Genomic DNA, 15,173 nt, shown 5'->3' with positions numbered 1-15,173 from the left:
ACTTGTACACATTTATTTATTTATTTGTCTTTATTGACCGGGAAATTCCAACTGGGCAGAGCCCCATTTTCAGCAGATGTCCAGAAAGAAAAGCTCCACCACAGTACATTTATATTAACAAGTGAATTTCAGACTGTTCTCAGAACAAAAACTACTACAGAAACAACATATATATATATATATATATATATATATATATATATATATATATATATATGTAGACAGGCATGTGACTACAAGCTATGCCCTTGCCAGTAGTTTACTTATTCATTTATTTACAGTCTCTACAACTTGAGGAAGGGAGAGATCTTCTAAAAGAAGTGAATCACTGCTGGAACATACTTGGAAATCATATCAGCAGTGATTTGCGACCTTGTGTTCTATGTTCTTTGATTTCCATTTCATTGCGTTACTGATGTTTGAGGAATTTCACCTTGACTGCCTGTCAAGGAATAACTTTTTTCATACCACCTTTGTTTCATCTTCTATTACTGCCCCTAAGTTCTTCTGCCCAGATTTTCAAAAGTCGTGTATAATAACCACTTAAATATTCTCACACAGATGCATCCTGTACACATTTTAACATGGTCTGAATAAAATGTGCAGAATAAAACACTATAAGATGGATCATGCCAATTGCCTTCATTTTTGTGTTATTAATATAAAACCACTTTTAATTGGTGACCGCCTCAAGATCTTATCCCTGTATTCTGTCTCCTACAGGCTTTTGAGGGGAGATCTATACCTGGCATACAGGGCATTGTTAGACCCCACTGTGATGGACCTCCTGCATATCCACAAAACAACCAATACCAGAATTACCCATTCTAAAGACTTAAACTTTGCCTGTCATAGAAATAGGACCTGCTGGAGAGACAGGTATGTATCCCAGAGACTACCCCGTCTATGGAACAGGCTCCTCATCCATGTGAAGCAGAGTTCCTCCCTAACCCAATTCAAGTGCAACTTGGGCAATTGGATGGGGAACCAGAAATTCATCTCTGGTTTGGCACCTATGTCTTTAATGCAAACAGGTAACCTGTAAATGTTTTATCTCTCAAGCCCATGCTTACACTTATTAAGGGTATCAGAACTTGTCAGAGATTTGGTATGCATGGCTAGGCTTAAAAAGGCCCTCATGGTCATTAGCCTAGTAAACACCTATGAACCTATGAACAAGTTACGCCTAATACCAGAAATGTAACTTTTGGTAGGATACCCATTCAAGTAATTGCCAGCTACAGGATCCCCCTCTATGAATCAGGACACCCACTCTGCCTATTTGGATTTACTTGAATCTATCAAGGTACATCCGAACACCATGGTTTTGGGTGATTTTAACTACCCATCCATTGACTGGGGAAATTACTCATGAGGAAACTCACTTGCACAAAGGTTCCTCGACTTCATTATCTCCAATACCCAGGACCAGCTAGTTGACACCCCCACAAGGAGTGCCAACATCCTAGATCTGGTGCTTACCAATATGGGGAACCACTGTAGCACCCCCATTGTGATGTCTTCCCTGGTGAGATCTGACCACAAATCAGTCTCATTTGCAGTTACTATCACACCAGATCCTCCACCATAGCACAAACTAAACTAAACTAAAAAACTTCTCCAAAACAGATTATAACCTCTTATAGGATGGTATAAATAGCTTCACTGCACATCCTCCCTCAGATAGAATTGGCAACTATGCCAAGTTCTACACAAATGCTTTATACAAACACCTGAACAACTGCATTGACATGGCCATACTTGATAGGACCAAAACAAGCTCCTCGAGGAAGAGCAAGCCTGTCTGGTGGACAACTGCCATTAACAGGCTTTACAATAAGAGGAAGAAATTACTGTCTAAGACTAAGAGGGAACAAGCCCTAAACTGGAAACACTCCCTCCTTAGCTTAAACAAGCAAATAAGACTTCTTGTGAAGTCCTCCAAAGCTAGCTACAAATCCAAATTAGCTTCCTCAACTAAGGACAACCATAAGGTGTTCTTTAATTACATCTATAACCTAAAAGGAAAGACTCAGATGTGTGCCGAACTAGTAGTTAATGATACCACATATACCGAGCCTGTGGACAATGCTAACCTGTTAGCCAACAGGTTCTATGAAAACTTCACTCCCCTTCCCCACCACGCTTACTCCAAGATATCCCTACCACCTATCCTGTACCCTGTATCTATGAAGAGCAGGTTGTGAACACCCTCTCTAAGTTCACAAACACAGCTTCCCTGGGACCTGATAACATCCCAGGCTGCATCCTGCATGGGCTGAAACAAGAATTAGCAATGCCATCGGGTGCTCTTTTCAATCATAGTCTAAGCACTGGCTTCGTCCCAGCTGAATGAAAAAGGCCACCATTATCCCCTTGCACAAAGGTGGTGCTTCCACTGACCCTGGGAGCTATAGACCTATTAGTCTAACTCGCCTTATCTGCAAGGCCATGGAGAGAATCAGCATGGACCTTATTAACAAAGACATTGGTAACCTCCAACCACTTGACATTACTCAGTTTGGATTTGTCAAAGGGAGATCATGCCTGTTAAACGTGATAGACTTTTTTGAGACAGTCACCAAGGCCTTTGAAGAGGGAAAATCTGTGCACACAGCCTGCCTAGACTTAGCCAAGGCTTTTGACACTATTTCCCATTCAGGCATAATTGACAAACTCACCCAGCTAGGTATCAACCCATATAACATTAGATGGGTCACTAACTGGCTCACTGATAGAACCCATATAGTCAAAATAGGGGAGTCCACCTCCAACAGCAGAACTGTAACCAGTGGTGTTTCACAGGGATCAGTCCTGGGGCCTCTGCTGTTTGGAATCTATTTCTGCAAAGTGAAAGCTAAAACTAAAGGTCTGTGGCTGAGAAAGTTTGCTGATGACTGCAAACTGGGAGCTGTCATAGAATCTCCAAACGATGTCAACATCTTACAAGAGGGTCTTACACAAATGACTGCTGCCAAAATCATGGCCTTAAACTCAATGCAAAACAATGTATTATCATCCCTTTTGGTAAGAGTGCTGTTCCTGCTAACTACCACATCTAAAGCAACACCGTAAGTATGTACTGAGTGGGGAGAAACCTGAGCACACCAGTTGACAGCAGCCAGACCTTTGATCACAATGTCACATAGTGGTAAGAAGGAAATTCTATATTGCTCAGCTCATAAGTAAGGGCATTGCCTCCAGAAAAAAAGAAGTTATAACCTTCCTGTACTCTTCCCTCATCAAGCCAATAGTTGAGTACAATGCCCCTTTTGGTATGTACCGTTCCAAGCACCTGCAGCAATTGAAGAGACCACAAAGGTTCTTCACAAGGAAAATTCAAGGTCTTCAGCATCTGTCGTAGGAGGACCGTCTGAAGTCACTGTCACTTTATTCCGTTTCATATAGACTGCTCAGAGGTGATCTGTGGTTTTCATATAAGGCAATCTTTGACCCTGATTTATTGGAAGTGTTGCATATCTGTAAGTCAAATGGTACATGGGTTACCGCTATAATGGCCTTAACCTGATATGTGACATTAATAGAACCTACTGGAGGGACAGATTTAACTCCCAGAAGTTACAGCACCTTTAGAACAGACTCGTTCATGTCAAGCAGAGCACCTCACTGGCCCTCTTCAAAAGCAGTCTGGATGATTGGATGGGTAATCGTAAGTTCACCCCAGGGGTTTCACCTATGTCCTCTTGAACAGGGGTGATAGGTACTGATCATGGAAATAAGGTTAAAACTTGGCTAGGCTTGGAAGGACCCTAGGGTCATTAGCCTAGTAACCTCCTATGATCTTATGAAGAAAACTTCCAAAATTTAAACTTCAAATGTTTCTGCTTATGCAAGTGTCCGTGCCAAATAAGTACCAAGGTCCATAATAAATCTTTTTAATACATAACTACTATTTTATATGATATGAAAACATATTTCTCCATGTTGAAAGTCACTTTTCAAACTTTCCATTTTAAATTCAGTAATGCCCAATATCCCAACAAAGCTACATTCCTCAGTTTTTGTGATTAACATATAATCCAAGCAAGCAAATCACTGCTTTGTATTTATCAGTATATATTGGATTGTTGTAGGGTGTTGACCTAAAGAATCAAATCATCTGTTTAGGACAAAATAAATGGAGACTACGTGTTCAAAAATCAATTTCAGTTTTATACTTATGTAGTATATAAAAAAGTGCATAATCCAGACAGTATAGAAATCACTTAAGCAGTTTTGAAAAACCCCTTTACACATTAAAATTTCGAGCCCTGTATGTCCATTAATCATCAGTTGTATAACTGCATTACTTTATGCCACTCTAATCCAGGTGAACATTTTGGGCCATAAACACATATTTTCTAACATTTGTAATAAAGTTATTAGTTACATTATCATACGCTTTCTCCGAAATCCAGGTTCCACAGATACCACTGTAATATTTCCAAAATAATTATTTTACCAACCACAAAACTTAAAGTAGCTGCTTTTTGCAGAATACTAAGTAACATCTGATCATTAATAATTTGCATTAGATGCTTTTTTATCATCAGAGGAAACAGTCTGTAATTCAAAGTGAGTAATCCACTTTGTCTCCATTCAGTTAAACCAGTCAAAACATGTCCTGTCCAAATCAGTTTCAGTATTGCTGTATTATTTAATCTTGTCTTAGTGTCATTTATAACATCCAAAACCCATTAATTATATTTCTGTAATAGTACACTCAGTTGGTAATCTTTTAACACCTTATAATATTTTCCGGAAGCTAATCCACCCTGTAACAGAATTTGGAGCCATCTCAAGAACAGATTTCATTTTAACAATGTGGTTTCACCATATCCTTTTATCTCTCATTTTTAATATCTCTTTCTCCTATTAAATTCCAGTATAATGGCTTACACTTTCCTTTTTATTTGAGAGAAAGTCTACCAAATCTTTAAACTTAGTAGGCAATCTCATAACCATGCTTCTTGAAAGGAGCTGAAATGAGTTTTCTAAAGGATATATCTATATATAGATATAGGTGTATCACTAATAAGCAAAAATGCCCTTTACCTACCGGCGGAATGTCAACATCAGATCATCAAAAACACTCTCAACACACCAGTATGTATGCACTGAAAAACACTCTTGGTGCATGTAGGCTTTCAAGTTTTCAAAACATAAAGTAAAACCTGTTTTTTTTTTTTTAAGGGGGCTGTACCCCCCACCAACTAATTATATATACTAACTCCTAGGTCACAAGAAAATGGGGAAAAAACAACTCCTGGATTTGTGTGATCTCACACTCCTGTCAGCCAGCTGCCAGTCAAACATATCCATTTGACTAGGCAGCTGTCAACCTACAACTCATTAGACTGGGTCACTAACACCGATATATATATATATATATATATATATATATATATATATATATATATATATATATATCTTGCTGTGGCCTGGGTGGCCTGTCTGGAGAAAAAAGACACTGACAACGTGTAGTAGATTTAAGCACTTTTGTTCGCTGCTTTTATTTAGCACAATTAACTTTTTCAGAAATCAGTATATATATATATATATATATATATATATATATATGTGTGTGTGTGTGTGTGTGTGTGTGTGTCTGTGTATGTACATACACACACACACACACTTATAGTTGTAATTTTGTGTCTGTGTGGGCTTTCTTTGGGTGCTCCAGTTTCCTCCCACACTACAAAGACATGCATTAAGTGGATTGGACATTCTAAATTGGATGTAGGTGTGAGTGATACAGAAAAAGGACCGTGGCAGTGCTAGCCACCCAGTGGTGTGAATCTTGGCTCAAGATGATTGTCACTCTTGAAGTGACAACCCCACCCCATGGTGAAAATAAGGGAAAAGGGGGCTGTGGATAGATGGATACTTTTGTTATTAAAGAACTTGCATCAATGCTAATATTACATTTATTAACCAATGCAATGCATTGTATCCATTCTTTCTTTTTTATTATATTCTGTCTCTACCTGTATTCAGAAATTATTTTCTTTTTCAGTTACGTCCACGACTAAATCCAAGAAGAAAATGTCCACTTTTTATTTGCATGGTCAGCTCATATCCTGCTTAAATATTACTTTAAATCATCTGATCTGCTGTTATCAATTTTCATTTTGTCCTCCACATATGTGGTCGGTTCTGAGCATCAGAACCGACTCGCCCATTACTACAGCTCGCGGAAGCCAAAAACTCTTGAGCTCAACCCTTACCCACAGTTCTCCTTTTCCTGTCACCTTAGATCTTGTTTGTTCTTTTAGTGTCAGACTTGGTTGCCTGTACTCTCAGTTCTGAGCATCGGAACTGACTCGACCATTACTACAGCTCGCTGAATCCAAAAACTCTCAAGCTCGTCCCTTACCCACAATTCTCCCTTCCCTGTTACCGCAGATCTTGTTTGCTGCTTTTCATGTCAGACGTGGTTGCCATTACTGTGGAGCAAGCTGAGTGACAGTTTGTTTTCTACTTGTTTTACAACTATTCAATAGTCTCTTTCATCCTTACCTTATCTTATACAATTCTGAATACGTTAGTATTCTCGACTGTCATTGTTGATAGTCTTTTCCCTGTGTAACTTTCCTTTTGTTTCCTTTCTCTTTAAAAAAAAGGTAGTTTTATAATTGTTTCTCTTCTTCTTCAGTGCGTGTATGTTTGTGTGAGTATGTGGCCTGCTTGCCATTTTTTTTTTTTTGGTTTGAGCAAGTCATGGCTGATAAATCCAAAGCCCCTTCTGGGTTTAAGAGGTGCCAAAAATGTGGGCACAAGATACCTTTTTCAGACACACAGTTGTTATGTGTGTACTGCCTAGGCCCCCACCATGTTCAGGAAACCTGCTGTATATGCCATTCTTTCAGCCATAGAGCATTGTTTGAAAGAAAAAAAAAATAATCTTGAAGGGCCTTATCCCATCTGCCATATCTGGGCCTGAAAAACTTAAAAGTAAAACTGATGTGTTGTCTCCTTCTTCTTCCTCTTCCTCTGCTAAATCTTTGGAGAAACAAAAGAAAAGAGTGTGTCAGTGCCAGCCTCTCCCTCAGTACCATCTACAAAAAAGCTAAAGTCTTCAGTTCCTACAGTTTCTTCGGAACCAACATACATAGTACAAAAGATACCAGTTCCTATACCTTCCTTGGAACTGAAGCTACCAGATGAGACAAAGTCTTTGACACCAGAGGTTTCTGTCAAGAAGCAGCTTGACTCATCAGCACCGCAGTTATTGGTGCAGACTCTTTATTCAGTGTCGAGCATTTTGAGACCGAGTAAGCTATGTGGAGAGTATTCCATGTTAACACTGCCTAGAACTACATACTCATCCTCGTTTGACCCCTTTCCAGATAGGCTGCCTTCGCCCTTTCTGTAAAGGCAGAAATCACCTTCCATCTTTTCTCTCTGTTCCACCAAAAGCCTAACTGAAGAGGATGTGGAGAGACTGGTGAATAAAATACTTTGGGCTAAAAGATTGTCAAGTTCCATTGTTGCTCAAGCCTCCATGGGCTTAGGATCTGAAGTTTCCTTTACCCTTCTGACATTTCCTCCTCTAACCTCAGCTGAAGCTTTAGACCCCTTGGCTCTTGAGTCTCCTGGTGACAACAATATTGGAGCTGAAGATGTCCATGTTTTTGGATTCAGTTCCAGGTCTGAGCTCTTTGGTTCAGTTGGAACTGGAGTCCTCCTGGAGCCGCATCTGTTCTGTTGGCTCTGAGGGGCTAGCGTCAACTACTATTTTTTTTAGCCTTCTTTGCACCTTGGAGCCTCAGCATGGATCAGTTCAACTCCAGCTTTAGCCTCGGGAGGTATCTCCTCAGAGCAGGGAGAGATCACGGCTCCAAGGCAGTCTTTCTTGGTTCCAGTCTCCCTTCCCTCTTTGGGTGGTTCAGTTTTTGAGGCTATGGAGAGGGCCTTGGCTGCAGCAGTTAGCCAGTTGGCATCTTACACTTTGAAGCAGATACCCTTGCCTTCCTTCCACCCAGATATTTGACCAGTACCTCCACTGGCTCAGCAGGTGCCAAAACTGCAGGATTCCCAAACAGGAATTCCCTATTCTTCTGATACCTCTCCATATAATCCCACTGAGGAGGTTCCTCAGAAGAAAAAGTGTAAGAGGAAGCACTTGGATTCTGTAGAGGAATCGGATCACTGAAGACACTGACTTCAGTGAAGGGGAGGGATCCCCAAGATTACAGCAGAGGGGTGACTGGAAGTCCCAAAATCCTTCCCCCGAGGAGTCAATGTACTTGCCGGCTTTTAGCACTCAACCATCTACCTCTTGGGTGACTCTGTCTGTTGATGAGCTCATTCATTTGATCTTTCAGCAAGCATAGAAGGCCCCTGATACCATAGAACCTAACCCCAGGAGACCTGACAAAATTCTGTCTGCCCATAAAGACAAACAGTTCTGGGCCAACGGGTTAGCTGTTGATGCTGTGGTCATGGCGACAGCCACAAAGAAGGAACTGGCCAAGGAGAGTTTCTCTATCTATCCACCCGACATAGAGTCTCGGGCAGTGGATAGGTTTGGGAAGTGAGTCTGTGCTTCATCGACCTTTGCTTTAGGGTCCTTGAATTACTTGGCATGCTTCACCAGACTTCAGAGGGATCTGGTCAAGGAGTTATTGGAAACCCTCACAAGAACCGTTCCTTCTACCATGCAGTCTGTGTCCAATTCATCCATGAGGCTCATCGCTCATGCAGCTGAAGGGATGACTAATGTAGTGGGTTCAGGCATTGCCATTAGGAGACATGCCTGGATGCACCTATGTGACTTTGAGGAGCCATTTAAGTCTTCATTCATCAGTGCATCCTTTGATGCTTCATCCCAGTTTGGTCCAAAGGTTAGAGAAACTTTATCCAGGTGTGAGAAAGATGCAAAGACTCTTTCTGCGGTGGGCGTACATTTTTCCACTTGTCAATGACCATTCTGTAGAAATGAGAGCAGTAGTAGAAAAATGCGGTTCAAAAAGTCCCAATGGCCTTTTCAGGATCCACGTGGCAGTAATTCCTCCAATGGCAGAGGGTGGAACTTCAGTGGAAGATGCTGCCCCTGTGACAGAGTGGCCCGCAAAGTCAGGGTTTCAGAGATTCTTTCTCTGGTAAATCCTACCAGTGCTCCTGAAAGGAGGCCTGATTGTCTTCCTCTGGAGGCACTCTGGGGACACTTATCCCTGCTGCAAAATGCCTGGCTACAAATAACATCAGATGCTTGGGTGCAGAGGATTATATCCAGAGGTTATACAGTTCCCTTTTCCCTTCCTCTTCTCATATGCAAGAAAATCCCTGATGTTCCACCCAGTCAGAGGGAACAGGCAGTTCTAGAAATCCAAAAACTGCTAGAAAATAGAGTCATTCAAGAATTCCCAGCAGACCAGAGATAGTCTAGAATTTATTCAAGATTCTTTTTAGTGCCAAAGAAACAAGACTGAAGACCAATTTTGGATCTAAGTATACTGAACAAGTTAATTGGCCATACCAAATTCCAGATCAGTGTACAGCCCATTCTTCCATTTTAGGAAAAAGAAGATTAGATGTGCTCAGTAGAGCTTCAGGATGTGTATTACCATATAAAGATGGACAAATGATCCAGAAGATAGATTCCTTCGCTTCCGGCTGGGAGCCATTCACTTTCAATTCAGTGTTCTGCGCATTCTGTTCTTTTTTTTTTTTTTTTTTTACAATAAGAAAATACCCAGTCTTGTTATTATTATAGATGTTAATTTATTTAGATTTATGATCAGTATTTTCATTTAAAACCTGTTGTCACTGTCTCCTGATTTATGACGTTTATTTTCATCTATTTATGTATTTATTGTTGGTTTCTGAAATCAATGTTATCTCCTTCCCTTTTTGTTTTTCTGTCACCTTTTCATCTGACACAGCCAGTAAAGTAAGTCTGTTTTCTTAGAACCACAAGCTTATTCTGCGTAACAGGAATCAAGGACACAGGGATGTATAGTCCATACATGAAATACAGGATACAAGGACACTGGGATATATACACCACACATGAAATTTTAGAAAAGGTTGAGCACTTTCATCTTATGAATAATAGGATTTTATCAGAGCAAACAGTAATCAAAATGTCAGCCTATTTAAAAGATGAAAAGTCACCTGACAATATTATGTAATTCTTTCATATTTAAATTCACAGTAAAATTAATCAAAATAAAATATAGTATAGTAATATGCCTGCATTTTGATGACTAAATATTAAAACATTAGAAATTGAGATATTATCACTTAGACTGGGCAAACTACTGCATCCAATTTCTGTTGCCAGTTTAGCTCTTTATACTCTTTGCTCCCAGGAAACCGCTCTTGAATTAACTATAACATCATGTATGACAATAAATAAAAAGACACTATACCTAAAAAAATCCTGAATGTTTGTAGAGAGCATTAGTATCCTTTTGGTGAATGATGTTGTACATGTATTCATAAATTCTCTTTGTTAGACAACATTTGGTCTTCCCTATATAAAAAAATAAGGACATTTTTTACAGAATGTTAAATATATAACCCCATTTATTTCCACAATAAAAATATTTGCATCTCTGACAATTTGATCGTGCCCCTGAATCTGAAATAGCTGTGTATTTGCATTGAATACAGGAACCACATCTGCAAGTCTGGAACCTGAGCATATTCTTCATTTGGTGGAAATGATTATTGCTTGTAAAATGTAAGAAGTGATTGGAAATGTAGTCTAACAAAATATACCTGATTTGAATGATTTTGTCTCCTCGTTCTTTGCTAACAACATCAAAATAGTGGATTCCTTCTTATAAGTGAATCTCAAAAAAAGTAGTTTGATGTGCATAATCCATAAATTCTACAATCTCTCTTCTTAATCTGTTCAAAGAAGACCTATAACCTCCAAAAATATGCTATATAAGGACCAACAGTTGGAAAACGGTGAACTAAATATAATATTTTCTCTCTTAAGTCTAGAGGACCATGTTGGAATATATGGGGATACACACCATCCCCAATGCCACACCATGGACTTGTTTGTAAAATTCACCTTCAAAATGTAAAACATTGGTCAGGACCACCTCCATGAATTCCAAAACATATATCAAATATCAGTTGTTAAGGAAGTTACAAGTTATTAAGACTTCTTTGAACCATCCCAGCCCTATCTGGAGAGGTGTAACAGAAAAGGGATCAATAATATCAATTGTAACATTAATGAGTTCTTCCTTATATAAATCGCTAGTCAGTAGTCTCAGAATATCCCAAGAGTATTTTAAATGATAATTACTGTGTTGCAAAAACAAGGCTTTAGTTTCCCATATACATAGCCAAGGAATGAGTTTTTCAACCATCAGCTGTGAGTTTGTCTTTGGGGGAGGGGTTGTCAATGGATTTCTGTACCTTGGGTATGCCGAATATGAAGGGAATAACTGGGGGGGGGGGGGGGGGGGCAGTTATTAAAAAAATCATTAAACTGTTTACTAATAGATCCTTGCAGTAAAAGCTCACGAATCTTAAGATTTATTCTACTATAAGCAACATTAATTTCACATTTAGATGTTTGAAAATATCTATTTTCAAAATTCAAAATATATAATCTATTTTCTTGCAATACAATCCGTTCACAGATATTCCTCTCTATTCTTGGCTGAGAAGGACAGCTCTTAAGAGAATTGTTCAAGTCTGAAAAATGTGAAGAAACATTCATTTAATTTTCTTTCAAGAGTAATATCTTACGATGATGTATTTTTATGAGGACAGTCCATCCAAAAATGTGAACTGCTGCCACATTCCTCACATTGCTTTTCATGAGAATCTTTATTATGACTGCAGTCACCACACTCCTCAAAAGTTATCCTTGAGTGGTTCCATTTAACATTTTTCAGTTCCCCATACAGAAGACAGTGTTTCATTTATCCAGCTTATCTCAGTAGATTGCTAGATTCTTAAAAACATGATCGTATAAATGTGAGAAGTGACCATCTTTTACCTTCAGTTCAAGAAAGCTTTCCCATCTGCCAGTCCACTTACTCAAAGTCTGTCCATAATTATTTGTAAATGGTGTAAAGCAACAGTACCATAATTACAAAACCAGAACCACTAAACAATATTTCCTTGAACTTTGAAATAAAACCAAAAAACTAATTAAAACAGATAAGTCCAAATTCTACCAAAAAATCCAAACCAAGCATCACAAAAACCCTCACAAATTCTGGACTACAATAAATAACTTATTACACCCAGGTAAAGTTACTACTCCTACTCCAAAAACAACTAATAACCATGAAAGTGTAGCTAGCCAATTCAACACTTCTTTACCGAATCCATCCAAACACTAGCCAATAACCACACTAAGACCAATCCCACCCCTCCAAACATGATTATAACTTACCCCCACAGAACCCCATCAGTTAATTCAAACTACATCCTGTCTCCACCAGTTACATCAAAAAACTACTGAAAAAAACTAAAGCCCACCACTCTAGCAGCGGATAACCTACCCCCAGAATTTCTGCAAATTGCAGCAAAAGCTATCTCCTATCCAGTAGTCATACTCATAAACAGTTCAATAACTGAAGCTTACATTCCCACTATCTGGAAAATCTCTCACATTTTATCCCTGCACAAAGGAGAAGCTTCTTGCGAACTTAAACTACCACAAAAGGTAAGCGCTTTTGCTATCTGCCAGGTAGCTTCTTCAGACCTAAATCATAACAGTCAAACCATCTGTAATTAAATGCAATGAAGCCAATCAGAAAAAAGAATTGATTAAGACATCAATTATCATTAAAAAAAACAGCAAACCTAGTATAAAATCCTATTGGTAAAGATACTTACAAACATTGTAAAAACCTTTTTATATATTAAATAAATCTTAACCTCAATAATTCTACACCTCACAAAATTCAAAATGTATCCAAAAATCAAAAAAATATATATTTTAAAAAATTATACAAAAATGCAGCATAAAACAACATACTCAATGCTTCAAAGGGCGTAGCTTCAGGTGGGGTTTCAGGGAGACTCATTCATTAATGCCTTAGCTTCCAGGCATATAATTCATTGCTATTCCCTCTCTTCAGTGAAAGTCTTAATGTCACCTCCTCTCATATTCTTACCGATCACTTCCAACACTATGAATTTAAAACTTTCTTTAGCATTTCTAACAGATTTGGGTCAGACATGGCTTTGTAAGTCAAACTGAGATCACCTCTTAGTAGATGATGAGACAGAGAATAGATGGAGTTTTTTGAGTCTGTCCATGTACATGTGTTTAAGGCCTAGGATCTTCTTTGTGAGGTACTTTTGTGGCCTTTCCATCCGTTGCATGTGTCTAGTGAGGTACATGCCAAATGGGGCATTATACTCAATGATTGGTCTAATGAGGGAAGCGTAGAGAGAGAGAGATGATAGCCTCTTTCTTCCTGGATGCAAAACCCTTGATAATGAGATGTGCCACATAGAAGGACTTTCTGACCAAAATGGCAATGTGGTGGTCGAAGGAGAAGCTCCCTAAGCAGCATACTTTGGTGTGAAAACCTTGGGAGGCAGAGAAGGAGCATTAATATTGCCTTTCCTTTAATATAAAATGCAGAACCCAGGAGTGAAATAAATCATAGGACTGATCACCTTCAACCTCCCTTTTTTGTAATCACTATAATTTATTTCTTTTTAATTGGGTTCAAATGAGAACTCAAAAAAATAAGTTTTTCAGGATCTCGTGGCAAAATAGAGATCCATCCTTAGTAAGTAAAAAAAAAAATAAGGTAAATATATTAAACAAATAAACCTTCTTATGGACAGAAACTTTAGATGCAGTCCATGACTTCAGGATACAGGATCTTATGAATGAAACTTTAAATGAAGGTTGTAACTTCAAGATGTGGTTAGCCTTCTCCATTCCTCATTCTCTCTTTCAATTCAGAGCCCTAGAATCACAGTACCTCCACAACATCATGATTGGGAATACTAGACATCTTTCTAATATCACTTCTTACTAGCTCTATGTTCTTATTTTCTTAGTGAATCATATCAATGAATTCCCTTACTGTAAGTAAACGTTCACTGACATTCTTACTTTTAACACCATAAATCTCTGTAGCAACAAGGTCTGCATTACAGACATGACCATTATCTGTAAAATGTTCATAAGCAGTCTATAATCAGTCTATCATTAGCAGTTGGTCTCCAATTGTTCAAGTAATCCTTGGAATTTAGGAAACATGGCCAGATTGTGTTAAGCAGTTTTGTGCAGCGAGCAGCCACATATAGTGTATATGAGATTCAGAGATTCACATAACATAAGCAGTGCATGCCAAGCAGTAGTGCTGGTTGCGGTATATGCTAATTGCAGCATAATCACATGGCGATGAGCAGCATTAAGTAAAATGAATGGTAAGGAAATGAGACAAGTACAAAATGGTGGAATGATTCAGAAATGTATAACGTGCACTACATGCAGCTTTAATACTAGTGTTAATGAAAGCACCTACATCCACTGTATTAGTTAAAGTTAAAGTGTATCTGCAAGAATCTCTTATAATCACTATTTTGCAAATATTAACTTGTTTTTTTCATCAAGCAGTTTGGACTTGTTTATAGTTACATGACACAGTACTAATGTTTGACTTTTCGGCTTTTCCCAGTTAGGTGTTGCCACAGAGGAACTCCTTTCCACTAATGATTGGCAGTCGATTTTTATGGTGCCGAGTTGCCAGCCCGACGCCCAGCATTCAGCGAAGGCACGCCCATTCATGCATGTCTTTCGGAGGCCACTCGACCGCGGGGAGGACATGCAGACTCCACACAGACTCCACACAGAAGGCACTCGAGCCAAGAATCGAATAGAAGAACCTCTTGCTGTGAGGTAACAACGCTACCGCTGTACCACCACGGACAGACATGACACAGTACTAATAATGAATAATCAAAAGTAGTTACAAACAGTGAACTACATTCAGTGAACTAAGTGTCCACATTAAAGATAGCTTGTAATATAGGTATTATACACTACAGTAATTATTTGAAGTCTGGACTTATTAGGCCTGGAATAAAACATACCTTTTCCTTGCTGTACTTTATTAAACATGGTGGCAGAGACAGCAGTGATCTTTACTGGCTCCAGTCTAAATCACTGAAATGATCTTTTATTTCTAATGCATTACTGGAAACAATCTATATGTCAT

The 15,173-nt window shown here is 38.8% G+C and overlaps 1 protein-coding gene across 2 annotated transcripts in view; it reads left to right on the top strand.

The window, feature by feature from the left end:
* The window catches only part of BCHE (butyrylcholinesterase), a 1,038,257-nt gene that overhangs the window by 427,901 nt on the left and 595,183 nt on the right, over window positions 1-15,173 (top strand). The window lies entirely within an intron of this gene.

The sequence above is a fragment of the Protopterus annectens genome, chromosome 4.part1 (genome assembly GCF_019279795.1).
Source record: "Protopterus annectens isolate FY-2018-M chromosome 4.part1, PAN1.0, whole genome shotgun sequence".
Taxonomy (NCBI): domain Eukaryota; kingdom Metazoa; phylum Chordata; order Ceratodontiformes; family Protopteridae; genus Protopterus; species Protopterus annectens.
The sequence above is the reverse complement of the archived record's forward strand: the minus strand, read 5'-3'. Positions and strand labels throughout refer to the sequence as shown.